This window comes from Piliocolobus tephrosceles, chromosome 5 (assembly GCF_002776525.5).
Source record: "Piliocolobus tephrosceles isolate RC106 chromosome 5, ASM277652v3, whole genome shotgun sequence".
NCBI classification, from domain to species: Eukaryota; Metazoa; Chordata; class Mammalia; order Primates; family Cercopithecidae; genus Piliocolobus; species Piliocolobus tephrosceles.
The window spans coordinates 100,838,989-100,859,262 of NC_045438.1; positions in this window are offsets into that span (position 1 = coordinate 100,838,989).

Consider the following 20,274-nt stretch of genomic DNA (forward strand, 5'->3'; position numbering starts at 1 on the left):
TAAAATCTAAAAATAATTAGTACAGATGTAAAAGTATGAATAAAAAATTTACATATTTATCTCAGGCATATTAAAATAATAATTTAGCCTAAATATTTAAGGATTGCTCTAAAGAATTCATGCATATAAACCCAATGAATATATTGCACCAATAGGTCACAAAGTAAATACATAAACATCTCAATTGATCTGCAAAATAATTTGATAAAATTTAATAAACTCTCTTGGATTTTAAAACTTGCTGAATAAGCTCAGAATAAAATGATATTTCATGTACATCATAAAGAACATTTGTTTATCATTAACATACAGCTAACATTGTATGGCTTAACAATACTACTCTAAAAGCATCATAAACAAGTCAAGAATATCTACTATTACCACCGTCATTTCCATCATTCTAGAAGTGGTAGCCAAAACAAACAAAAAAACGGAAATACATGTGTGGTCCAGTATACTTATTGAGGCAATAGGCCTAAGTATAAACCTTTTCCCTTCATAATAACATCTATGGACAATTCTTAGTAGAATGGAATAGGATTTTCTCAGTCAAATCTCCCTGCTGGACAGGGTCTGTAGCTATACTGAGTATCCCTCAAACATGGTAATTGGATGGTAAATAATTTTCTAGTTAAAACCAAAACAAAAACAAAACCTAGGGAAATAGATATGAGGAAATCATTGAAAAATGTTTTGGACTTAATAGCATAGTTCAGTTAAGTGATCCAAAGTGAAAAAAAATACAAAAATCAATCCTATTGCTAATAATAATAGCCAACCAAAATATGATGAAGATATTCCACTCACAACAATAAGCACAGTATCATGATACACAATTACAAGAATAATCTTTGAAGGAATTGTGTAGGACCAACACAATGAAAACTGTAAGAGCTTGTAAAAGGAATAAAAAGACTTTCACAAAAAGAACGTATCTGTGGCTGAATGGGAAGAAAATAAGTTTAATGTAATCCGTGAAAATCCCAATATAAATTATTAGAGTGTGGCTGTGATAGAGAGTATATTTTCAAAGCAATTCTAAAGTTTATCGCAGGAATAAATGAGAGAGAGAGAGAAAAAAAAAAGACTGAAAGCTAAATAGGGGAAGTTTGTCCCAGTGGGTTGTGAAAATAGATATGACAATGGTAGAGAATGGATAGACCACAAGCCAATTCTAGTAGATTAAAAAACAAAACAATGCAGGCAGGGTGGCACACGCCCATAGTCCCAGCTACTCAGAGGGCTGACACAGGAGGATCCCTTGAGCCTGGGGAGGTGGAGCCTGCAGTGAACTGTAATTGCGCTGCTGCACTTTAGCTTGGGTGACAGAGTGAGAACAAGTCACTAAAAAAAGCTTTTTAAAATTTTTTCCTAATTAAAAAAAAAGAATGACAATAAAAAGGTTCTACATGAGAAAGTTGGCATCACAAATGAGTAAAGCCATAAAAGACAATCATTGATTGTGTGAGATAATTATTTAACAAGTTGAAATAAATAATTCCTTCCTTTATGCTATAAAAGCAAAACAAACTGTAGAATGATGAAATGCTTTAATGTTAAAAACTGAGGCTGGGTGCGGTGTCTCACGTTTGTAATCCCAGCATGTTGAGAGGCCAAAGTGGGAGGATGGCTTGAGCCCGGAGTTCCAGACCATCCTGGGTTACATAGTGAGAACCTGTCTCTACAAAAAATACAAAACATTAGCCAGGTTTGGTGGCATGTGCCTGTAGCCCTAGCTACTCCAGAGGCTGAGGTGGGAGGATCAAGGCTGCAGTGAGCCGTGATCATGCCACTGCATTCCAGCCTGGGCTGCAGAGTAAGACCATGTATGAAGCAAGCACACACACACAAAAAAAAACCCTGAAAGCACACACACACACACACACACACACACACACACACACCTGGGAAAAAAATGTGGATATTTTATCAGGTCTCAGGATGGGAAAGTGCTTTCTAATTATAAAGGCGTTAAAATAAATGTCCCCCAAAAGAGTATTCATTTTACTATGGAAAATATAACTTGAATTTTCCCTAGAACAAGACAGAGTATGGAAAGCTAAAATGAAATTTCTGTCGTGAGGAAAAATTAATATTGTTTTAAAAGCACACCACTGAGGAAAATAATTGACACAGATTTATGACAAAAAGTTTAATATAGCTAATATATAAAGAGCTCATGTAAATCTTAAAACCTAAATAGAAAGATTAGCAAAGAATATGAACAGATATTTCATAGAAGAAAAAAGAGAGGAAGGGAGGGATGGAGGGAGAGAAGGAGGGAGAAACACAGGAAGGGAGGAAAGAGGGAAAGGTAAGGAAGAAAAGAAGACTAAACATGAGGAGAAAGATTAAATTACTCAATTTCAAACACTCTTGTTTTAAAGGCTGTATTTTTTACTTACCAAATTGGCGAAACTTAATTCCAACACCCAGTATTGCTGAATGTGAGATTAGAAATCAGAACAACTTTTCTAGAAAGCAAGTTTAGCAATCTATATCAAGAATTAATGCCCTTCAATATAGTAGTTCCACTTTTAGACAATTAACAGAAAGAAAAAATTAGAGAATATTTGACGGCAGGGATATTTATTGCTGCATGACAACTGCATTTAGTTGAATTTAGTGTTAGTCATCTGAGATGTCACATAATACCAAAGTCAACTGTGAGGTGTGTCACAAGAAATTTGTTACTACTGAGAGTAAAGGTACCAAACTTTGAACATTATTTAATAAGTTAGGATAGAGTCAAGGTTATCTCTGTAACGTTACTCTTACTCATATTATAATACATTTCGAGCGTATGAAGGAAAGGGACAGAGCAATGGCAAATCCGCAAGGAGGAAAATTTGCATAAACCATAACCTTTATTATCAATGTGTGCATCAGAACTCATTGACTTGTGAACATTTTATGTCTCCAGGTGTTATAGAGGAGAGAAAAAAACTGAATCACTTACCGAACTGAGTTTGGTGCAGCCATTTAAAACGCATACTGCAGGCATTATTTAAAAAAAAAAAAAAAAAGCCCAGTGTGATGGTGGGCACCTGTAATCCCAGCTACTCAGGAGGCTGAGGCTGAGGTAGGAGAATCGCTTGAACCTGGGAGGCCCAGGTTGCAGTGAGCTGAGATCACACCACTGCACCCCAGCCTGGGTGACAGAGAAAGACTCTGTCTCAAAAAACAAACAAACAAACAAACAAACAAAAAACAACCTTGATTTGGAAGAAGTTTGATGGAATGTGTAAATGATCAGAATATGGTAGAGCCAGAAGGTAGAATCAAGCATATAGTGAGCCCTATTTTATGGAAGGATTAGAAGGAAGTTGACCTGTGTTGTAAGTGGTGGTGTCTACAGATTTTTTAAAATATTTTCCTGAATTTTCCAAATTTTAAGTAGTGAACAGATATCACTTTTATGACTAGAAGGAGATTATTAACAAAATAACTATGCAAATATAAAGAAGTATAGAACATTTACAAAGTAACCTGTAATCCTCTTTCCCTCCTGATCCCTGTACCAACTAAAACATGTAAGTATTTACAGAAGGAGATTTATGCCTTTCTGATTAACCTCATAGAATCAACTCTACCATATACTGAAAAGAAAGCCTCTGACAGCAAAAAATAACTTGGTCCCCAGCATGTCTTCATCTAACCTGCCAAAGACAATTCTGTGGCTCTTTAAGCACATTTAATTAAAAACTAAAACGAAATAGTCATGTAATACCTTTTCATCCTTCATGAAAACGTACTCTGTTTTTTAAGGGAAAGAGTAATAAAGGAGTAATATGAGACAAAAGGGTGTACATTAGTTAATAGTCTTCATTCTTATTTACAAGCAATCATGTTAATGCCCTTTCTAGGGAAGAAACAAAAAAAAAGACGCAGTGACCTTCATTGAAGTTCATGCACTAACCAACACTGAGCTATTTTAAAATGCCCTGAAAAAATGCTTCAGGGCTATGGGGTTAACACAATACAAACCGCTGCCCACCTTTCTGTTGTTTTCCTACCCCAGAATCTTCCTAAGAGACCACAAGTTTTACACTGTGATGGTGGAGAGAAGGACATCGCCCTGTGTATTTGCATTATTTCCCAGAACTGCCTTTCTAATAACTCAAGATTCTGAAGGGCACATAAAACATTGTAATAAGTGCATTTTGTGTTTTCATTTATTTCTTGGGAGAATAGCAGTCACTATTAATATATGTTCTTGACAGATCATTGGATTCACATTCCCAACAGTTTCAAATAACTAGCTAAAATATTCTTTCGAGGATTTTTTTCTAAAAAAAATGCCACTCTTAGCTAACTTGAAGAAGCACACCTATTTTCTGAGTCTTACTGTTCCAATTTTGTTTTCTCAAACACTGTGAACCACTTTTAATTTGTAAATATTATCTTATTTACAAAGCATATACTAGAAATAGTTCTACATTGAGGAGAGGGAAATAAAATTTCCATTTTCCATTGCTTAAAAGAAAGCATATAAATAAGGGTTCTTTTCTTTTTCTTTCTTTTTTTTTAAGTTTTGAAGTTGCTGGTACTATGTCATTTCTCCATTAAAAAATAAGCACCTAAAGCAAGGTTTCTCCACCTGTATCCTATTGATATTTTAGAGTGGATAATTCTTTGCATTGGAGGGCTGTCCTGCGCATTGTAGGATATACAGTAGCATATCCTAGGATATACAGTGCTAGGATATACAGTAGCACCACCAGATGCCAGTAGCACCCTCTTTCCCTCAGGGGAAGGTCACAACCATAAATGTCCTCCAGACATTACCGAATGTTCCCTGGGGGCAAAATCTTCCTGGTTGAGAACTTTGTTCTAAATTACACCACTCAACAAGTGCCATATGTATATCACTTATCTTCTTTACTTACTCTAAAGTCCTCAAAAGTGAAAATTCGGCCGGGTGCAGTGGTTCATGCCTGTAATCTCAGCACTTTGGGAGGCCGAGGTGGGTGGATCACCTGAGGTCAGCAGTTCAAGACCAGCCTGGCCAAGATGGTGAAACCCCATCTCTATGAAAAATACAAAAATTACCTGGGCATGATGGTAGGTGCCTGTAATTGCAGCTACTCGAGAGGCTGAGATGGGAGAATCGCTTGAACCGAGGAGATGGTGGTTGCAATGAGCCAAGATCGCGCCACTGCACTCCAGCCTGGGAGGCTGAGCAAGCCTCCGTCGCAAAAAAAATAAATAAATAAAAAATAAATAAATAAAAAAAAAAGAAAGAAAAGAAAAACAACAACAACAAGAAAGGAAAGTGAAAATTCCTGTCTTTCAAAATTTGGGACTACTTGTTTTTATATTATTTACTAGTCCTTCAATATTCTGCCTAGAATGAGCTAATAACTAAGATTTTATACATCCTTCAAAGAAAAATAAACAGTTGACCAAAAACCTATAATTTAGATGTTAGAGGTGTTACACTAAAATTTCATTTTGTCTCTTTACATTAATTCCTTGTTTTTACTTGGTCATGAAAATAAATTATTTTGTCACAGTGAGTATTCAAACTTTTCATTCAAAAGTCCAACTAGAGAGATTTTCAATATAAAATAAATAATATAATTAATATAAGCCATTCACTTCTTTTTTTATTTATATACTATATAATAACTAAGGTAGCAATGGAGGAGTGAGGGTTTATTAATTATATACCTTTTAAAGGGCTTTTAAAAGGATTTTAATTATAACAAAGTTATTGGAAGCAATTAAAAAATACAGAAAAGTGCATAGGTTAATACTTAGGTCTTGATCTTTCAAGATTTTATTCTACTTATATAAATATATAGGATATATCCTTAACAGATCACAATTTATTACACTGCCCTATATAAATCAAACATGATGTTTGTTGGATGATATATTAAGGGCAAAATTTGCAATGATAGATATACTTAACTTTATCGAACAACTAGCTTTCACAGCAGTAAGTACACGATGTTGGCTTCTTTATACGTCGTTCTACTTTTCAGCAGCAATCTCAACATATTGAAATTTGTCTTTCTGTTTCTCTCAGAGGCTTAAATATATAATTAAGTTTTTTGCTCTTTGTTTTTATTCTATGCTATATGTCATCTAGTTACAGATCCAAAGACCTGATAATTTTTCTGAGAAGGAGGTGTTTTTTTTTTTCTTTTTTCCAGGGGAAGTAAGGGAGGGGCTTACGTTTTCATATTCACCTTTTACTTTCATTTACTCTACTTGATTCCATTGAAACAAAACCAAACAAACAAATAACTACCCATACCTCCCCACTACAAAAACCACAGACAAGACCATTGATGTGTTTAGAAGATTTTATTGAAAATTTGCACTTGTACCTTGGAAATCCTCTATGTCTCTTCTATCCTCACATTCAGGGAATCTTTATGAATTATTTCATTCTTTATAGTTCCCAGCCTCACATCATCTTCTTGGTTCTCTACCTCATCTCTTCTCTCAGGAGCCAGGAAAATTTCTCTCTGTTTTCTAAACAGCACTCTTTAACTATATCGTTTGGTTATCTTCATCCCCTGGAGGGAAATAGAGACCCCAGAGCAAGTGGGGAAAACAAATTCTTGACTATTGTAGGATTTACAGCTGAAATGACCCTGGTAATCAACTAGTCTAACTCTTCAATCCAAAAAAGAAATTGAGGAAACCACCAGACAATTCTAATTTTGTATTTACTGATCACACTTTAAAGTTCGGATCAAAGTAGTGGAATGAGCATTGGGAGTAATTAGACCTGGGGATCTGGGGCCATGGACTCACCTTGTCTAACTGGTGAGTCTTGATTTCTGCATCTCCTTTTCAATATCTATAAAATGGGAATAGAACCCATGCTAATAAGATCATTGGTGACCCACATAAGGGTCTGCAAAGCATGTTCACATAAATTAGTTGCTTCCATCTCAGAACATGCAACGAGAGATAGATTCAACACCTATAATTGTTATCATCCTTATTTAAAGGCCCAGGGGAATTAATGGCTTGGTTGAGTCCCACTGAGGGAGCAGAATTCAAATATATCTTTGAACTGAAATACTATACTGAGATGCCTCCTCATTATCTTGAGGAAAAGTTACCAGGATCTGGTGATGTTACATATGTGAAGGTGCTTTCTAAGTGAAAAAACATGAATGAAAAATACATGTTTATTATTGCTATATTTATTTTCAGACAACCTTGGAAAGACGCCTCATGTCTACATGAGGATGCTCTGGTTTGAGTTCAGGTAGTTTCCACAATATCATCTCCAAATTAGGATTAAGCATTACATTCTGACAGTAGATTTTCAGTTCTATCATGCTTCTTTAATTATTCTAGACTTGCCTTTTAGATTCATTTTGTTTATTATCAACTGTCAGTGATTGAAACATTTATTCAGCCTGGTCTCTTACACACACACACACACACACACACACACACACACCCCTTCACACCCACCCTGACACCCACACACCTTTTCTTCCTCCATGGCTTCTGGTAATGATATTTTTCCTTGCCTATGAATTCTCACAATGTAGTATGCCAGTCCCGTGGGTTGATTTCCCTCTTATTCAAGATGAAACATTCTAATAGACCCCCGTGGAGCATTTCATAGTGGACTCACTATTCTCCTTCACTTGCACAGAAAATTAACAATGAATTATATCTGAAAATTTGGAGCCCCAAAAGCTCAAAAATGTTCATTCTTCCAAATCGGCTGTGTTTCAGATTTCTAATTACTTTTGTAACTTTTCATGGAATCTTCTCCATAATTTTCATTCATTTCTCAAACTATGAAGCTCACAATTGCACACATTTTCTATTGAGTTTTCCTGTGTGCTGAGTCAAACAGTTTCAAATGATACAATCACTTCATCAAAAAACAAACAGGCATTTAACAAGCAATCTCCCATACCCAATCTGTCCTATAATCTCTGGGATCCAGCAGAGGCACAATTGTTCTTGAGCACAAAAATAAGATAATCTACTGTATTATGAATTGCTTGTGAAGAGCATAAAATAATTTAACTATATATCCATTATATTTGCTTTTTGAAAACCATCATATACATTCTTACTTGAGTCCTAAATTCCATTTTGTTCTACACTAAATACAACTGTGGTTTCCCATTATATATGGATACCCTACATTTATTTTTAAATATATTCCTGCTAAGATGTTTTTCTGTAATATTGACAATTTTCACCAAAACCATCTTCACAGTTGGTTAAAAAAAAATCAAATAAGACCACAACCCTCCTCACATATAATTACAACAACCCCTCCTCCAAAGGAAAACCCTTTTAACCATTTCTGCTTTTAGTGTCTGCCTGTAGAAAACTAAACCATAAACTATTTGCTTGAACAAAACATGAACTTTAAATAATGAAATAACTAGTATATTTCTATATTTGTTATTTATTATTTATTTATCTACCTGACCCTCAGCTATATAAAATGACCTATGTAAAATGAGGTCTTACATTAGTCCTTCTTTCAACACCTCTGCAATTTTGATACTTATATTATCATTTTCAGTTTTGTTCGTTGTAATGTAGAAGTAGCTACTTAAATTTCTGTTTTTTTTTTCCCCAATAAATGTTATCTAATAAAGTTGGATAAAACCATGTTTTGTCCAATACAGTTTTTCGGCACCCCTCTATGTGGCATGATGCCCCTACCCAGCTTTCTTCTTTGGCTCCCTTCTTTCCTCTCCCACCTTTGTCAGCTAGCTGTACCTTTACTTTTACTTGATCAAGGTGGTATAGTTTTAATTATATGCACTAATATACATTTGCTTTTATATTTAAGTCAGGTTGAGTTTTCTATCCCTTATGACTGAAACCCTCCTAACCCCACTGAGGATCTCCTACATGCTGACCTTCTGGCTTGGAAGAGGGATGCTACCATCTACTTTGTGTAAACTATTCTATTTTAAAAGGATATTTTTAACCTACAACTTCTAGTTAATTCAAATGTATCTCATAAAACAAAAATGTTGGATAAGATGAAGTTCTGCAACAGTGCTAAGACAATATGTCACTCAGGAGATGACTTTTAAAAATAACCTTAACTTTGAAAAGTAAATGTTGGGCCAAGCACGGTGGCCCATACCTGTAGTCCCAGCACGTTGGGAGACCAAGGTGGGAGGATTATTTGAGGCCAGGAGTTTGAGACCAGCCTGGACAACATAGCAAGGCTCCTATCTTTACAAATTAAATTAAAATTAGCAGGACATGGTGGAGTACATCTGTAGTCCCAGCTACTAGGGAGGTTGAGGCAGGAGAATTGCTTGAGCCCGGGAGTGTGAGGTTGCAGTGAGCTATGATCATGCCACTGCTCTCTAGCCTGGGCAACACAACAAGATCCTGTCTCAAAAAAAAAAAAAAGAAGAAGAAGAAAAAGAAAAAAATAAATAAATGTAATAAAATTTCCCAGTCAAGTACATCTATTTTTCTTCTTGCCTCTCTGGAAAAGGTTTAGAGATATTATACCTGGTGAATTAGAATCCTATTTCTCTGTGAAGGAAATATCAGCAATATCCTTCATATTGTTCTCACTACACATTCTGGTTATGTTTAACTCTTCATACTCAAGAGTTTATGTGAGGCTCAGAATATGTTATTCATATATATTTCATCTCATTTCAGAAAGTGTTTTACACAGCTTAAATAAAATGCATACATACAAATATATAAGCTAATAAGGTATAGCTGAAGAGTAATAAACGATGGCAAGGTAAACATTGTGTTTATTAAGAAATTAGAGTGGATCTAGTATTTGATAGCACAATAGGGTGACTACAGTTAACAAAAATTTATTGTACATTTTAAAAGAACTTAAAGAGTATAATTGGATTGTAACACAAAAGGAAGGATAGATGCTTGAGGTGATAGATACCCCATTTACTCTGATGTGATTATTATACATATATGCCTGCATCAAAATATCTCACGTACCTCACAACTACATACACTTACTATGTACTTATAAAAATTTAAAATTTACAAAAAGAAAAAAAAATTACAGTGAAGCAGGCCATACCTTGCTAAATTAAGCTGTAAATTTAGTTCCAAGCTTCCTGGTAGTCGAAATAAGAAGGAGAAGCTGCAAAAGAAGATCTCATTTCAGAAAAGATAAAATTTTTCCTAACACTTAACTCTAAAAGAAATTTTCCTAAGGGTCTGTGACCCAAGATAAAATGGAGAAGGGAGTCTAGTGTGCCCCTCACTAACGTTTTCTGAAATTTTCTGTTTGTTACTCCATATGCACATAAAGTTTCCTGCTGTAGATACATCACACAATAAGGAAACTACATGGTTGAGTTCAAGAAATCAACAAAATACAAGTTTTGTAAAAGGAGAGTTAAAGGGATCTGACGTGATTCACAAAGGCATTTTTCTCTCATCCATGTAAGAAATAGGAAGAAAAATAGAGCTAATCATTTTTCTATTCTCTCTCTATAGATATTATTTCATTATTCCTAATAAAATCATTTTCAGATTAATGAATTAGACTCAGTTATTTGTTGAGAAGTCATGTGGAACTCTGATTTGTCCAAGACAAGAAATTCAGAAGCATTTCAACTATCAAAATCGAGAACATATAAATCCAGTTATTTGTTATATTCACTGATGAAGCAATCTTAAGATGATAGCAAATTAAATGCAAAGATACAGAGAAAATAATATTGTGATTAGTCATATTACCACAGATCATGTGAGGCAACTTATAAAAGATGTCTATGTATTTTCTAAAAATTATCTTTACAAATATCTGTCTATGTATGTTTTAAAAACGATCTTTATAAATACTAAAACTAACCCCAAAGTCAGTTTCTCTAATAAACATTTTTAAATGTGCTAAAACTGATAGCTCTCTAAAATAGCTTCCACTCTTGTGTTCCATTTTGGACAACTGATGAGAAAATCGCTGATGAAAACTTGAAAATATCACTTAGTGAATGAAACATCACCACAGTGAAATCACAAATATTACCCAGACAATCACTGAAATATTCATTTCTATGTAATAAGTGGGTGTGGACTTGTCGATTATCAGGAAATTACCACACACTGATTTTGACTTATATATACTTAATAAATCATGCATATTGAATTCATATTGATAAATTCCTCCACAATTTTCACTCAGAAAATGAAATATGTTTAGTTAATTAACTGAAAATTAACAACTGCTGGTTCAACTAAATTCAGCAAATTTTACATTCTAGTGTTACTACATGTACATTTGTTGGAAGTAATAATTAAACTTCTGTACTAGACTGCATATTTTGGGAAAAAGTAAACAAATTATATGATGACATATGAAATCTAACAATACACATTTATTTTCCTCTTGGACAATTAAGTACAAAAGCGATAAGTGAATCTTTAATAAACGCCTCCAAAATTTTAAATTCAGTACTTGATTTATGGGTATAACTTTGACCCAGCCATTTACAACTTCCATCTAAGACTGTATTAGCAGTATTTGCAGACATAGGATATGTTAACTTATTTTAGGCGTATACATTGAAACTTGCTTAAGTTTTTAAACATTATGAATAGAGTATTAAATTGGACATTATGATCCATCTTGTTTTTGAGGAATATACTGAGAGGAATATACTAAGAGTGAATAAAATTTTTCAAACCTTTTCCATCCAGAATTCTTTCCTCAGTATTCTCTTCTAACATCCTCTCCATTAAAAAAGAGAAAGAAAGAAACCCTGAAAGTACTGCTTTGATCTAGAATGAGCAGGCAGGAGTTTCATTCAAATCTATTTTGAGAGAAAACTGATGGGCTCAAAAACATATTTCAGATTGAAAAAATGTGCAGTTGAGGAAATATTAATGTTCTGATAATAAACAGAGAATAATAACACATTTAAGACGGTTCTGCACTTGGCACAGTATTTTACAAAAAGCAAAGTGCTTGACAAACACTATCTTGGTTGGATCTCACAGCACCCCAAGGAGGCAGGTAGAGCCAGGCATATTGTTCTCTTATAACAGAGTTAGTCATTAAGAGATTGGCTCAAGGTCAATCCAGAACCTGGACCTGTTGATAAAACTTCATTTTAGGGATCATGTTATCCCCCGAATTTAATGTGGTAAGGTGTGGTGAGTTTCAATCACGAAAGCAAGGAGGTAATATAGCCATATTTTTCTTATTTCAGATTTCTTCTTTCCGTTCATTGTACAGAACATCCTTTAAAAAATGTATTTGGTCATCACAATAATTTATAAAGAAGGAACATGCCGCATGTGTATAAAATTTTTTAAATGCAGTTTATTACCCGAAGAAATAAACTGACATAACTATTTGAAGTACAAATAAGTGTAATTTTATTTTGAAATATGCAAATATGTGTTGCCAAATACTGTTTTCCTCATGGTGTAATCCACTTTCAGTAAACAACTCAATGAAGTTTATAAACTTCCTATGAACAATAACAAATGAGTCATCCTATTCAAATCAAATAAACAAACAACTAGTGTGTCTATTATTTGTAAGGTCCTGTGATCAAAAGTTACAGTCGTTTGTAGCCAGTGCTTTACTCAAGTCCTTTCTTGATTGATAGATGGGTGGCAGATGGATAGAGATATCTCACATATCTATCATCTGTCTCTACATTCTTCTTTTTCAGTATTTCATCCAACCTCCACTGAAGATAGTTTGTGTGACTTTATTATAGAAATAAAGTTCACAATAAAGATGATTTACATACAGAACTCTTATATTTTAATTCAAGGAAAAAACAAAAACAACAAAAAAACACAACATGGTGGTGCCAGTGACAGTCTGTGTTTTGGGGCAGGATAGAAACTAACCTATTTCAGATATCCGACATTCTGGCAGACTTACTAGGAACACAAACGCTCCGGACTCTAAATGCATCAACCTGAGCGCCGGCTGATTAGGCATTGTAAAGCAGTGTTCTAAAAGGAAAGGCCTTCACTTAAACAGCGCTACAAAGTGTTCGGCTTTCTTTCATATACAAACTTTCGCCAGAAAAGGCATTTTAAGCCGAGGGTAAAGATTTTGTGCGTCCACCGTTGCCATCTTCAACTTTTTAGAATCATAGCCATTTAAGTACCGGACCTGTCTTCAGATTCTCACTTTGCGACACAGCTTTGGCCGGACTTGGCTTGATCTGGGCGCCAGGATCCGACCCACCACCGTGCCCGGAGCGGTTTGTTCCTAGTGGATCAGGGCGGGTGTGTTGCCGGAGTCGCCTTCTATTGGCTACACTCCCGCGGACTGTCCGGGCTTTCCGACACCTGATTGGATGGAACAGCTCTGTGTACGCCCAGATCATTGGAGGACGCTGGAGCCAGGGGGCGGAGCGGATTCCCCAGGATTCTTGACCGTGCGCGCTAGTCCGCGGAGCCGGGCGCGGGGCGCGAGAGCGGAGCTGCGCGGGCGGCTGCGGAGGGAAGGTCTCCTAGGCAATTGGAGTCTTTGAGGCGAATACGAGGCTGGGGCCGGTTACCGACCGGCCGCTTCTTGCCGAGGCAGTCCAGGCTTTTCCGCTGGCGGTAGCCGCTGCGAGACAGCATCTGTCAACGCTCCTCTTTTCCCCTCCTCCGGCCGGGCCGGGCTCCGCCGGCTGCGGCCGAGAGGACGCGGGACCCGGCGCGGTGAGCCCATCAGCTGTCAGGCGAGCGGCGAAGCGGCCGGAGGGCGGCGAGAGACACACAAAGAACGCAGTGGGCGGCGGCGGCGAAAGGGGGCGGCAAATTCGGGACGGCAACTCCTCTCCGCGCCCGCCGGTGTCACCGCCGCCCGGGCTTGGTCCGAGGCCGCGCAGACAATGCCGCCGGGCCCCAGAGTGCGGGGCGCCTGCGCTCCCCAGATCCCAACTTGACCGTCACCCTGCTCGCCCAGCCCCCTCCCGGGATAGGGGCGCCCCCCTCGTTCCGGCAGCGGGCGAAGGAAGTCTGTCCGCGGCCGCGTAGCCCGGCAACTTGCAAGCCGGGAAAAGTTTGCGGCGCCTCCACGGGGCGGCGCGACGCGGCCCGCCCCACGCGTCCTCGGTCACCGAGGGTGACTTTCTCGACTCGTCGTCAGCCGGGGCCGCAGCGCGGCCGGCGAGGACTGCGGGGAGGGCCGGAGTCGGTCCGAGGGCTCCCGCACCTCGGGCTGCGGGTGAGTCGGCTTTGGACGCGGTGGGCTCAAATGGTTTAGGGCACCTAGGCTTGGGAAGAAGGCGCGGAGTCTTTAATACTTTCTGGAGCTGGCAGGGAGAACAAATAAAAGTGCAGTAGCTTGAAGGGCACTGACATGCCACTGACTTGGGAACCGTATCCGTGGGAACCCTTTGGGGGCCGGCGCGACCAAGGGCCTGTGCGCGGCTGGGTGGGAGAAGGAAAGGTTAGAAGGTCGCGGACTAGCTCTGCCTGCGACTGGCCCAGCTTGACCTTGGACAAGTGACTTAACCACTTAGATTTTCTCGTGGGTAATGTGTGGTGCTACAGCAACGTGGTCTGTGGTGTCGTCCAGTTTTTAGACTACATCTCCGTTTTGAGATTTTCCTGGGGCCTCAACACGGTGCGCGAGTTATGAAGGGGTAGGCCAGGATATATTTCTATGTGCCTGGATTCACCTTTCAGCCTACTCAGAAGTAACTTTTAAGTCTGTTGTTTTAAAGCACTAATATTTAAACGTTTTCCTTCACTGAAAAATAAATTACCCATTGCTTATTTTACGAACCTTAGGATTGTCGTATTTTGTTGCACCATTTGGAATCCTAGGGGCCAGGCTGAGGACAGAGAGCCAAGCCTGAGGGTGAAGTGGCAGGTGCCCCGGGCAATCCCTGCCGGATCTAGTTGAGGGGAGAACAAAGCATTTATTATGCATAAGAGAGAGTGAACAGGGCAGGTGTTTGTGTTTTTGTTTTCTGTATTCTACTGAAAACTTTTTTTTTGGGGGGGGGGCAGGCAGTGGAGGAGGAGACAAAGAAGAAAAATGTCAAAAAACAAAAAATGTCATTTATACCCAAAGTAAATCTTAAACTAACGTAAGTCTTCCTTACAGGCACAGCAACACATAATACAAGTACATCTTGATCTAATTTTAATGAAGGATTGAAAATAGCTACTGTGTTCAGTATTACTGACGCCAAGGCAGCTCACTTACATAATCTTCTTTGTTAAGATGTGTTAGTGACATGTATAATTTTGATAAATAATTAATGTTACAGGTTTAGTCTGGCAATGGTATCGAAATACTGTCACAGGTTGTATTGCAAGACAATGGTGTGTGAACTTTTGGTTATCATAATAACCTACAGTTTGTCTCTAAACAGTAAAATCAGACATTTTTCATAATGAAAATTCTCTTAAATATTGCATGTGTACTTTGTCAGTGGTGTATACAGGAGAAATTATTTTGTTCTGTAACTGACAAAGTCTTTCAGTTTCCTCACCATTTCATGAGAGTGAATTCCAGATGTCAGGTACTCCACTGGGCATTTTCTCTTCATGGAGCTTATAGCAACAACAGTTCTTTACAAAAGTAAGTGCATAAATATAGATACTCAACAAATACTTGCTGAATAAAACACTCAGATAAGAATAGTTAAAAGTCCATCTTGTCCATCCTTAAAGAGAATGGTGATTGTGCTTTCGTGGAGAGAAAGAAGGTGTCAAAGAAAGAACTGGCAGCAAAGCAGAGCTTAGTTCCAGTATCTAGCCTAAGCGTTTGTACTTTAAAACAGGTATACACATTTGAAAAAAGACAAAGACAAGTGATAGGGTTTCTAGGAGAAAGACAGCAGTATTGATTTAATGTAATACATTTTATGACCTAGTTTTGTTTGAAGAACATGAACCTTTGTAAAGGTGTATTTCTTAAATAATCAGTGGCTGTTTGCATTGTGATTGGATTTCTAATTAAATGGCCTAATCATAACCATAATATCTCACTTGAATGCTGTCTGATGTTTTTAAATTCATTTTTAAAATAGCTTGAAATAAGCCAATTTAGTTACATAAAGGACAGTGTACCTTTTGGAATCAACTAAATCCACAGTGAGGAAAATTATCATCAGTGTTTCACCAAATGTAAATTAAGCACTGGAAGTAGCATCTTGCCTAAAAGGTTTTCACTCTAGACCATCACTTTGTGTAGAAGAGGTCTGATGTGGAATGTAGACTGCAGTGAGAGATGCCGTTATTCCTCTGAGGGTCTATTTGGTTATTTGGTGACATCAGGAAAATACTAACACAACCGCCTCCCGCCCCTTCCTCCACCACACTTCAACATTTGTGAACCTGGCAACTTCTGGAAAGCCTAGTGGCCTTATTTCAAAGTAACCACTCAACCTAGAACTTAGCATTGATATTTGAACAACCCATATTGTAGAATATGGGTTCTCCTCTGTGTAGATTTGCTGGCTCGGCTATCTTCTAAGAGATCACAGCAGTGTATCTCATAGTATAGTCCTCAGATCACCTGTGTCAGAATCACCCGTAGTCCTTACAAAACTTCAAACTCCTCGGCACATCCCACATTTACATAATGAGAATGTCTATAAACAGAACCTGGAATTTCTGTTCATAAAACCCATTTATGCCTAGTGTTCCATTATTGGAATGCTAAGCTTGTGGGAGTTATTTCTATCCTACTGCTCAAGGTCATTGCCAAGGTCTGATTTTTCACAAAAAAATTTGCAACCTCTGGCATAAATGGGTTAATGAGCTCCTTCAAAAGTGAGAGTTAATTACACTAAATTTTAAGAATTAGTGTTAAGAGTTTTCTTGCCACAGTTGTAATGCTCTTGTTGCTTTCTTCTAGGAACATTAAAAAGCTCCCCAGATGCTCACTGCTCTGATCATTTCCCCTACAGCACCAGACATGTTGTCATCATCTCTTAGTTGGGCCCTGTGGCCAGGGAACCCCTCATGAAACCACCTCTGCAGGTAAATCAACATAGAATGTACCACCTACAAGCAGAGTTAAGGCTGCTTTGGGGACACATGGCTCAAGAGACCACAGTTCACAGACCCCTCCTACTAGTGGGATACTCCTACCATCCTCCCTAACCTGTTGGTGATTTGTGGGAGTGGCAGTCCCAGCCTTCTCTTCAACTAGGGAGATCCGGTTTCAAGCAAATGATTGGGAATAGACCCTAAGGGACAGATGACCTGAGAGAGAACAGACAAGAATGCTGAATGGAGGGCTGTCCCTTCAACATCCTTCAAGCCTCACATTTCAAAAATTTTAGTCCTAAAGCAGATAATTTGACAAGCAAGTGTGGCTAAGCCCAGGCACCTCTGTTCTTGGTTGTCAAAACTTTAATCTACAAACTCATATAGTGGCTCTATCTATAAATGCTCAACACATAAATGAGAATTTTCAAGCTTATCAGTTAAAAAAAGGGGGGTAGTGATTGTTTAGAAGAGAGGTTCAAAGCATAGGTTGAGGAGTCAGCCAGTCCTGATTGCAATCCTAGTTTTGCCATTTACTGCTTGGGTGGCTTCAACCTACATCCTTGACTCTCTAAGTTTCGGTTTCCTTACTTGAAAAATGCCTCATAGGAGTTGTTCTGTAAATTATGTAAGACTATAAATTAAAACATCATCAGCTAATAAATCACACAGTATATATTTAATATATGTAGCTTTTAATTTATTGTAATAACTTTTTATTGTAATAACTTTTTCAAATTTCCTTTTTAAGCCTGGAGAGTTGCTGTAGAAGAAGGAAAAAAAGAGGAAGACAACGCAACGCAGGAGGAGATAAGTACCACTGGACAAAATGGTAGTAGTAGTTGTTGAGCAGAGGGAAAAGGGATGGGAGAAGGATGTGGACTGCAGTGTTGTGGTGCCAGCTAATAACTTTCATCATGTACCTCCTTGGCTCAGGTGCTGTCTCTTCTACTCTCTTCCTTACTTGTACTACCTTATTTAGCCCTTAATTATATACTTTCTTGACTTTCAGAAACACTGATTATGTGGTCTGCCTCAAAGACAGAATCCTAGTTTTGGATTTTAGCCTTACTGATCTATAGCCTTGTAGGGGCTTACGGATGGCAGCTGTCTCTCCCCCTTGGGATCTAGCTTTTGGAAATATTGAAGGGAAGAGATTTCTATGATCTTATAGGAAAAGATCCACAGTTCATCTCCAAATTTGCTTTTATAGAGAAGCATGTGTCACCAAAACATGGAGATATAGTCAGAGAGGCCCCTACCCCCAGACTTTTAATATAATTTTGCTTTCTAGGGCATTTGTTCTTGTCAAATACTTTCTCTCCTGTCAGCTCACTTATTCATCACAAAAGCCCTATAAGGTATTAATAGTGTTAAACAGAGCCCTATGAAGCACCTCAAGTCTTTCTCTCTTCCCGCTTCCATTCTTGCACACCTTTTGCTAGACTAGTCTCTGTGTTCATCACATCAGGTTTCTAAAATGAAAGTCCCCTAATAACTTTCTATTTGTTCCCTCATCAAATTGAACCTTTTTTGCCTGGCTTATAAGGTGGCCTTAAAACCCCATTTTCCTCTAAACATTGTCTCTGTAGTTCAGGTACATGGCAGGCTCAACATGTGTGCATGAGCCATATTGCTTCCCTCATTAGTGATGCCTCCTCTCAAACCACCCAGATTCTACTCATTCTTCAATTTCCAGCTTCTCCTTGGAGGCTTCCCAGATCATTAGCTTCTTAAAAATCCCAGCTCTCTCTGAATTCTGATGGTAGCCACCGTTATTTGGGCAATTATGTCCTGGTCTTAAAGTCCTAATGAAAAAAAAAAAAAAAAGTATATGATGGACTTTATGAAGAGAAGAAAGCACTGGACTGAGTTTTAAGACATCTGCTAAGGAGCCATGTGAGCCAAACCAAGTTACTTTACCTCTCTGGATCTTTATTTGCTGATCTAAGTGGAGAGGACTGGGTCAGATAATCTTGGTGGTCTCTGCTCATTCTGAGGTTCTTGGACAACTTGACCTAGTTCACGTGGGATGGGATTGAAGATCTTACTGAGTTCTTGGATGGAAATGGTCAGTAATGGGCACTCAGTGCCTTCAGGACTTGTTCTGTACTATCCCAGAAATTTCTGATGCTAAACTTGGCAGTTTTTAAATGCCATACTCCTTTTTTCCAAACTCTTTAACCACAAGAATTCAGGGAAGGTTAATGGGGGATGACTTAGGTATCTGGATAATATGTATTATGGACAATATAGCATTATCCTTGGGAATGATTTCATATTGTTGAATAAATAGCATCAACTTCTTGATAAACCTTAGTCCTGAGCATTTTATCTTCATTGGATGGTACTATATAGTAATATATTTATGTTTTCTTTTAATCATTTCATAACTTAGAAAGTACTAACATAGTCAAAACTCTAGGATAAGTGATATATGAGTTTTCTGTAGTAATCTGGTTGGAGACATGTTGTAATTCTGCATATATATGTACATTTATCCCATGCACGTTATGCTTAAACTAAGAAGGATACCCCTGAATTAAGAGGTGCTGTTATACATTGACCAGACTTAAGAATATCTCTTTAAAGTATATTGACATTTAATTGACCTTTGAAAGTTCATTCTGTTAATCATACTCAAAGTGCTAAAGCTATGGTTGACTGCTCTGGTGTTTTTATATTCATTCGTGCTTTAGCATATAAATTCTTCAGCATAATTGCTACTTATTTAGCAAGAATTTTCTTTCTTTGAAAATGTGAGTTGTGCTTGTATTTTCGTGTCTTTCTTTTTTTTTTTATTTTTTATTTTATTAAAGTTTGCTTCAGGCTAGGTAGTGGTAGAGGTTTGAATTAAAATGTTTTCCTGTCAGTAATTGTATGAGGTGTGGCTTCTTAATCTAGAAGTAATGGAAATTTCTTGCTTAAATGAAGTGCACTTTTCTTCCTGCAAAAGTTAGAACTCTTAAGTTACAATGCTGAAATTTAGACAAGCTTAACACTTCAAAACTGGATATCTTTAGCAGAAACTTTTGGAAATTTTAAATTCCATTTGTGTAGATTAAAAATATCAGTGCTAATACTTTTATTAAATAAGGATTTATCTATTTTCAGAAAACCTCTAATTATATTCCTTGAATTGCTATGAGTAGAATTTTGTTGTAAACACGGTATTTTTAGAAGTCAAATATATTTTTAAAATCTTAACATTATATTACTGTAACTTAGAGAACAGATGTTTACATGTGTAAACTTTTCTAGATCTTAAATTCGTGAAATCAGTCTTTCAGAAGTAATTTTTAATATGGCTAGCTGTCTTACAGGTTTGTAAGTTGGCATTTCAATTTA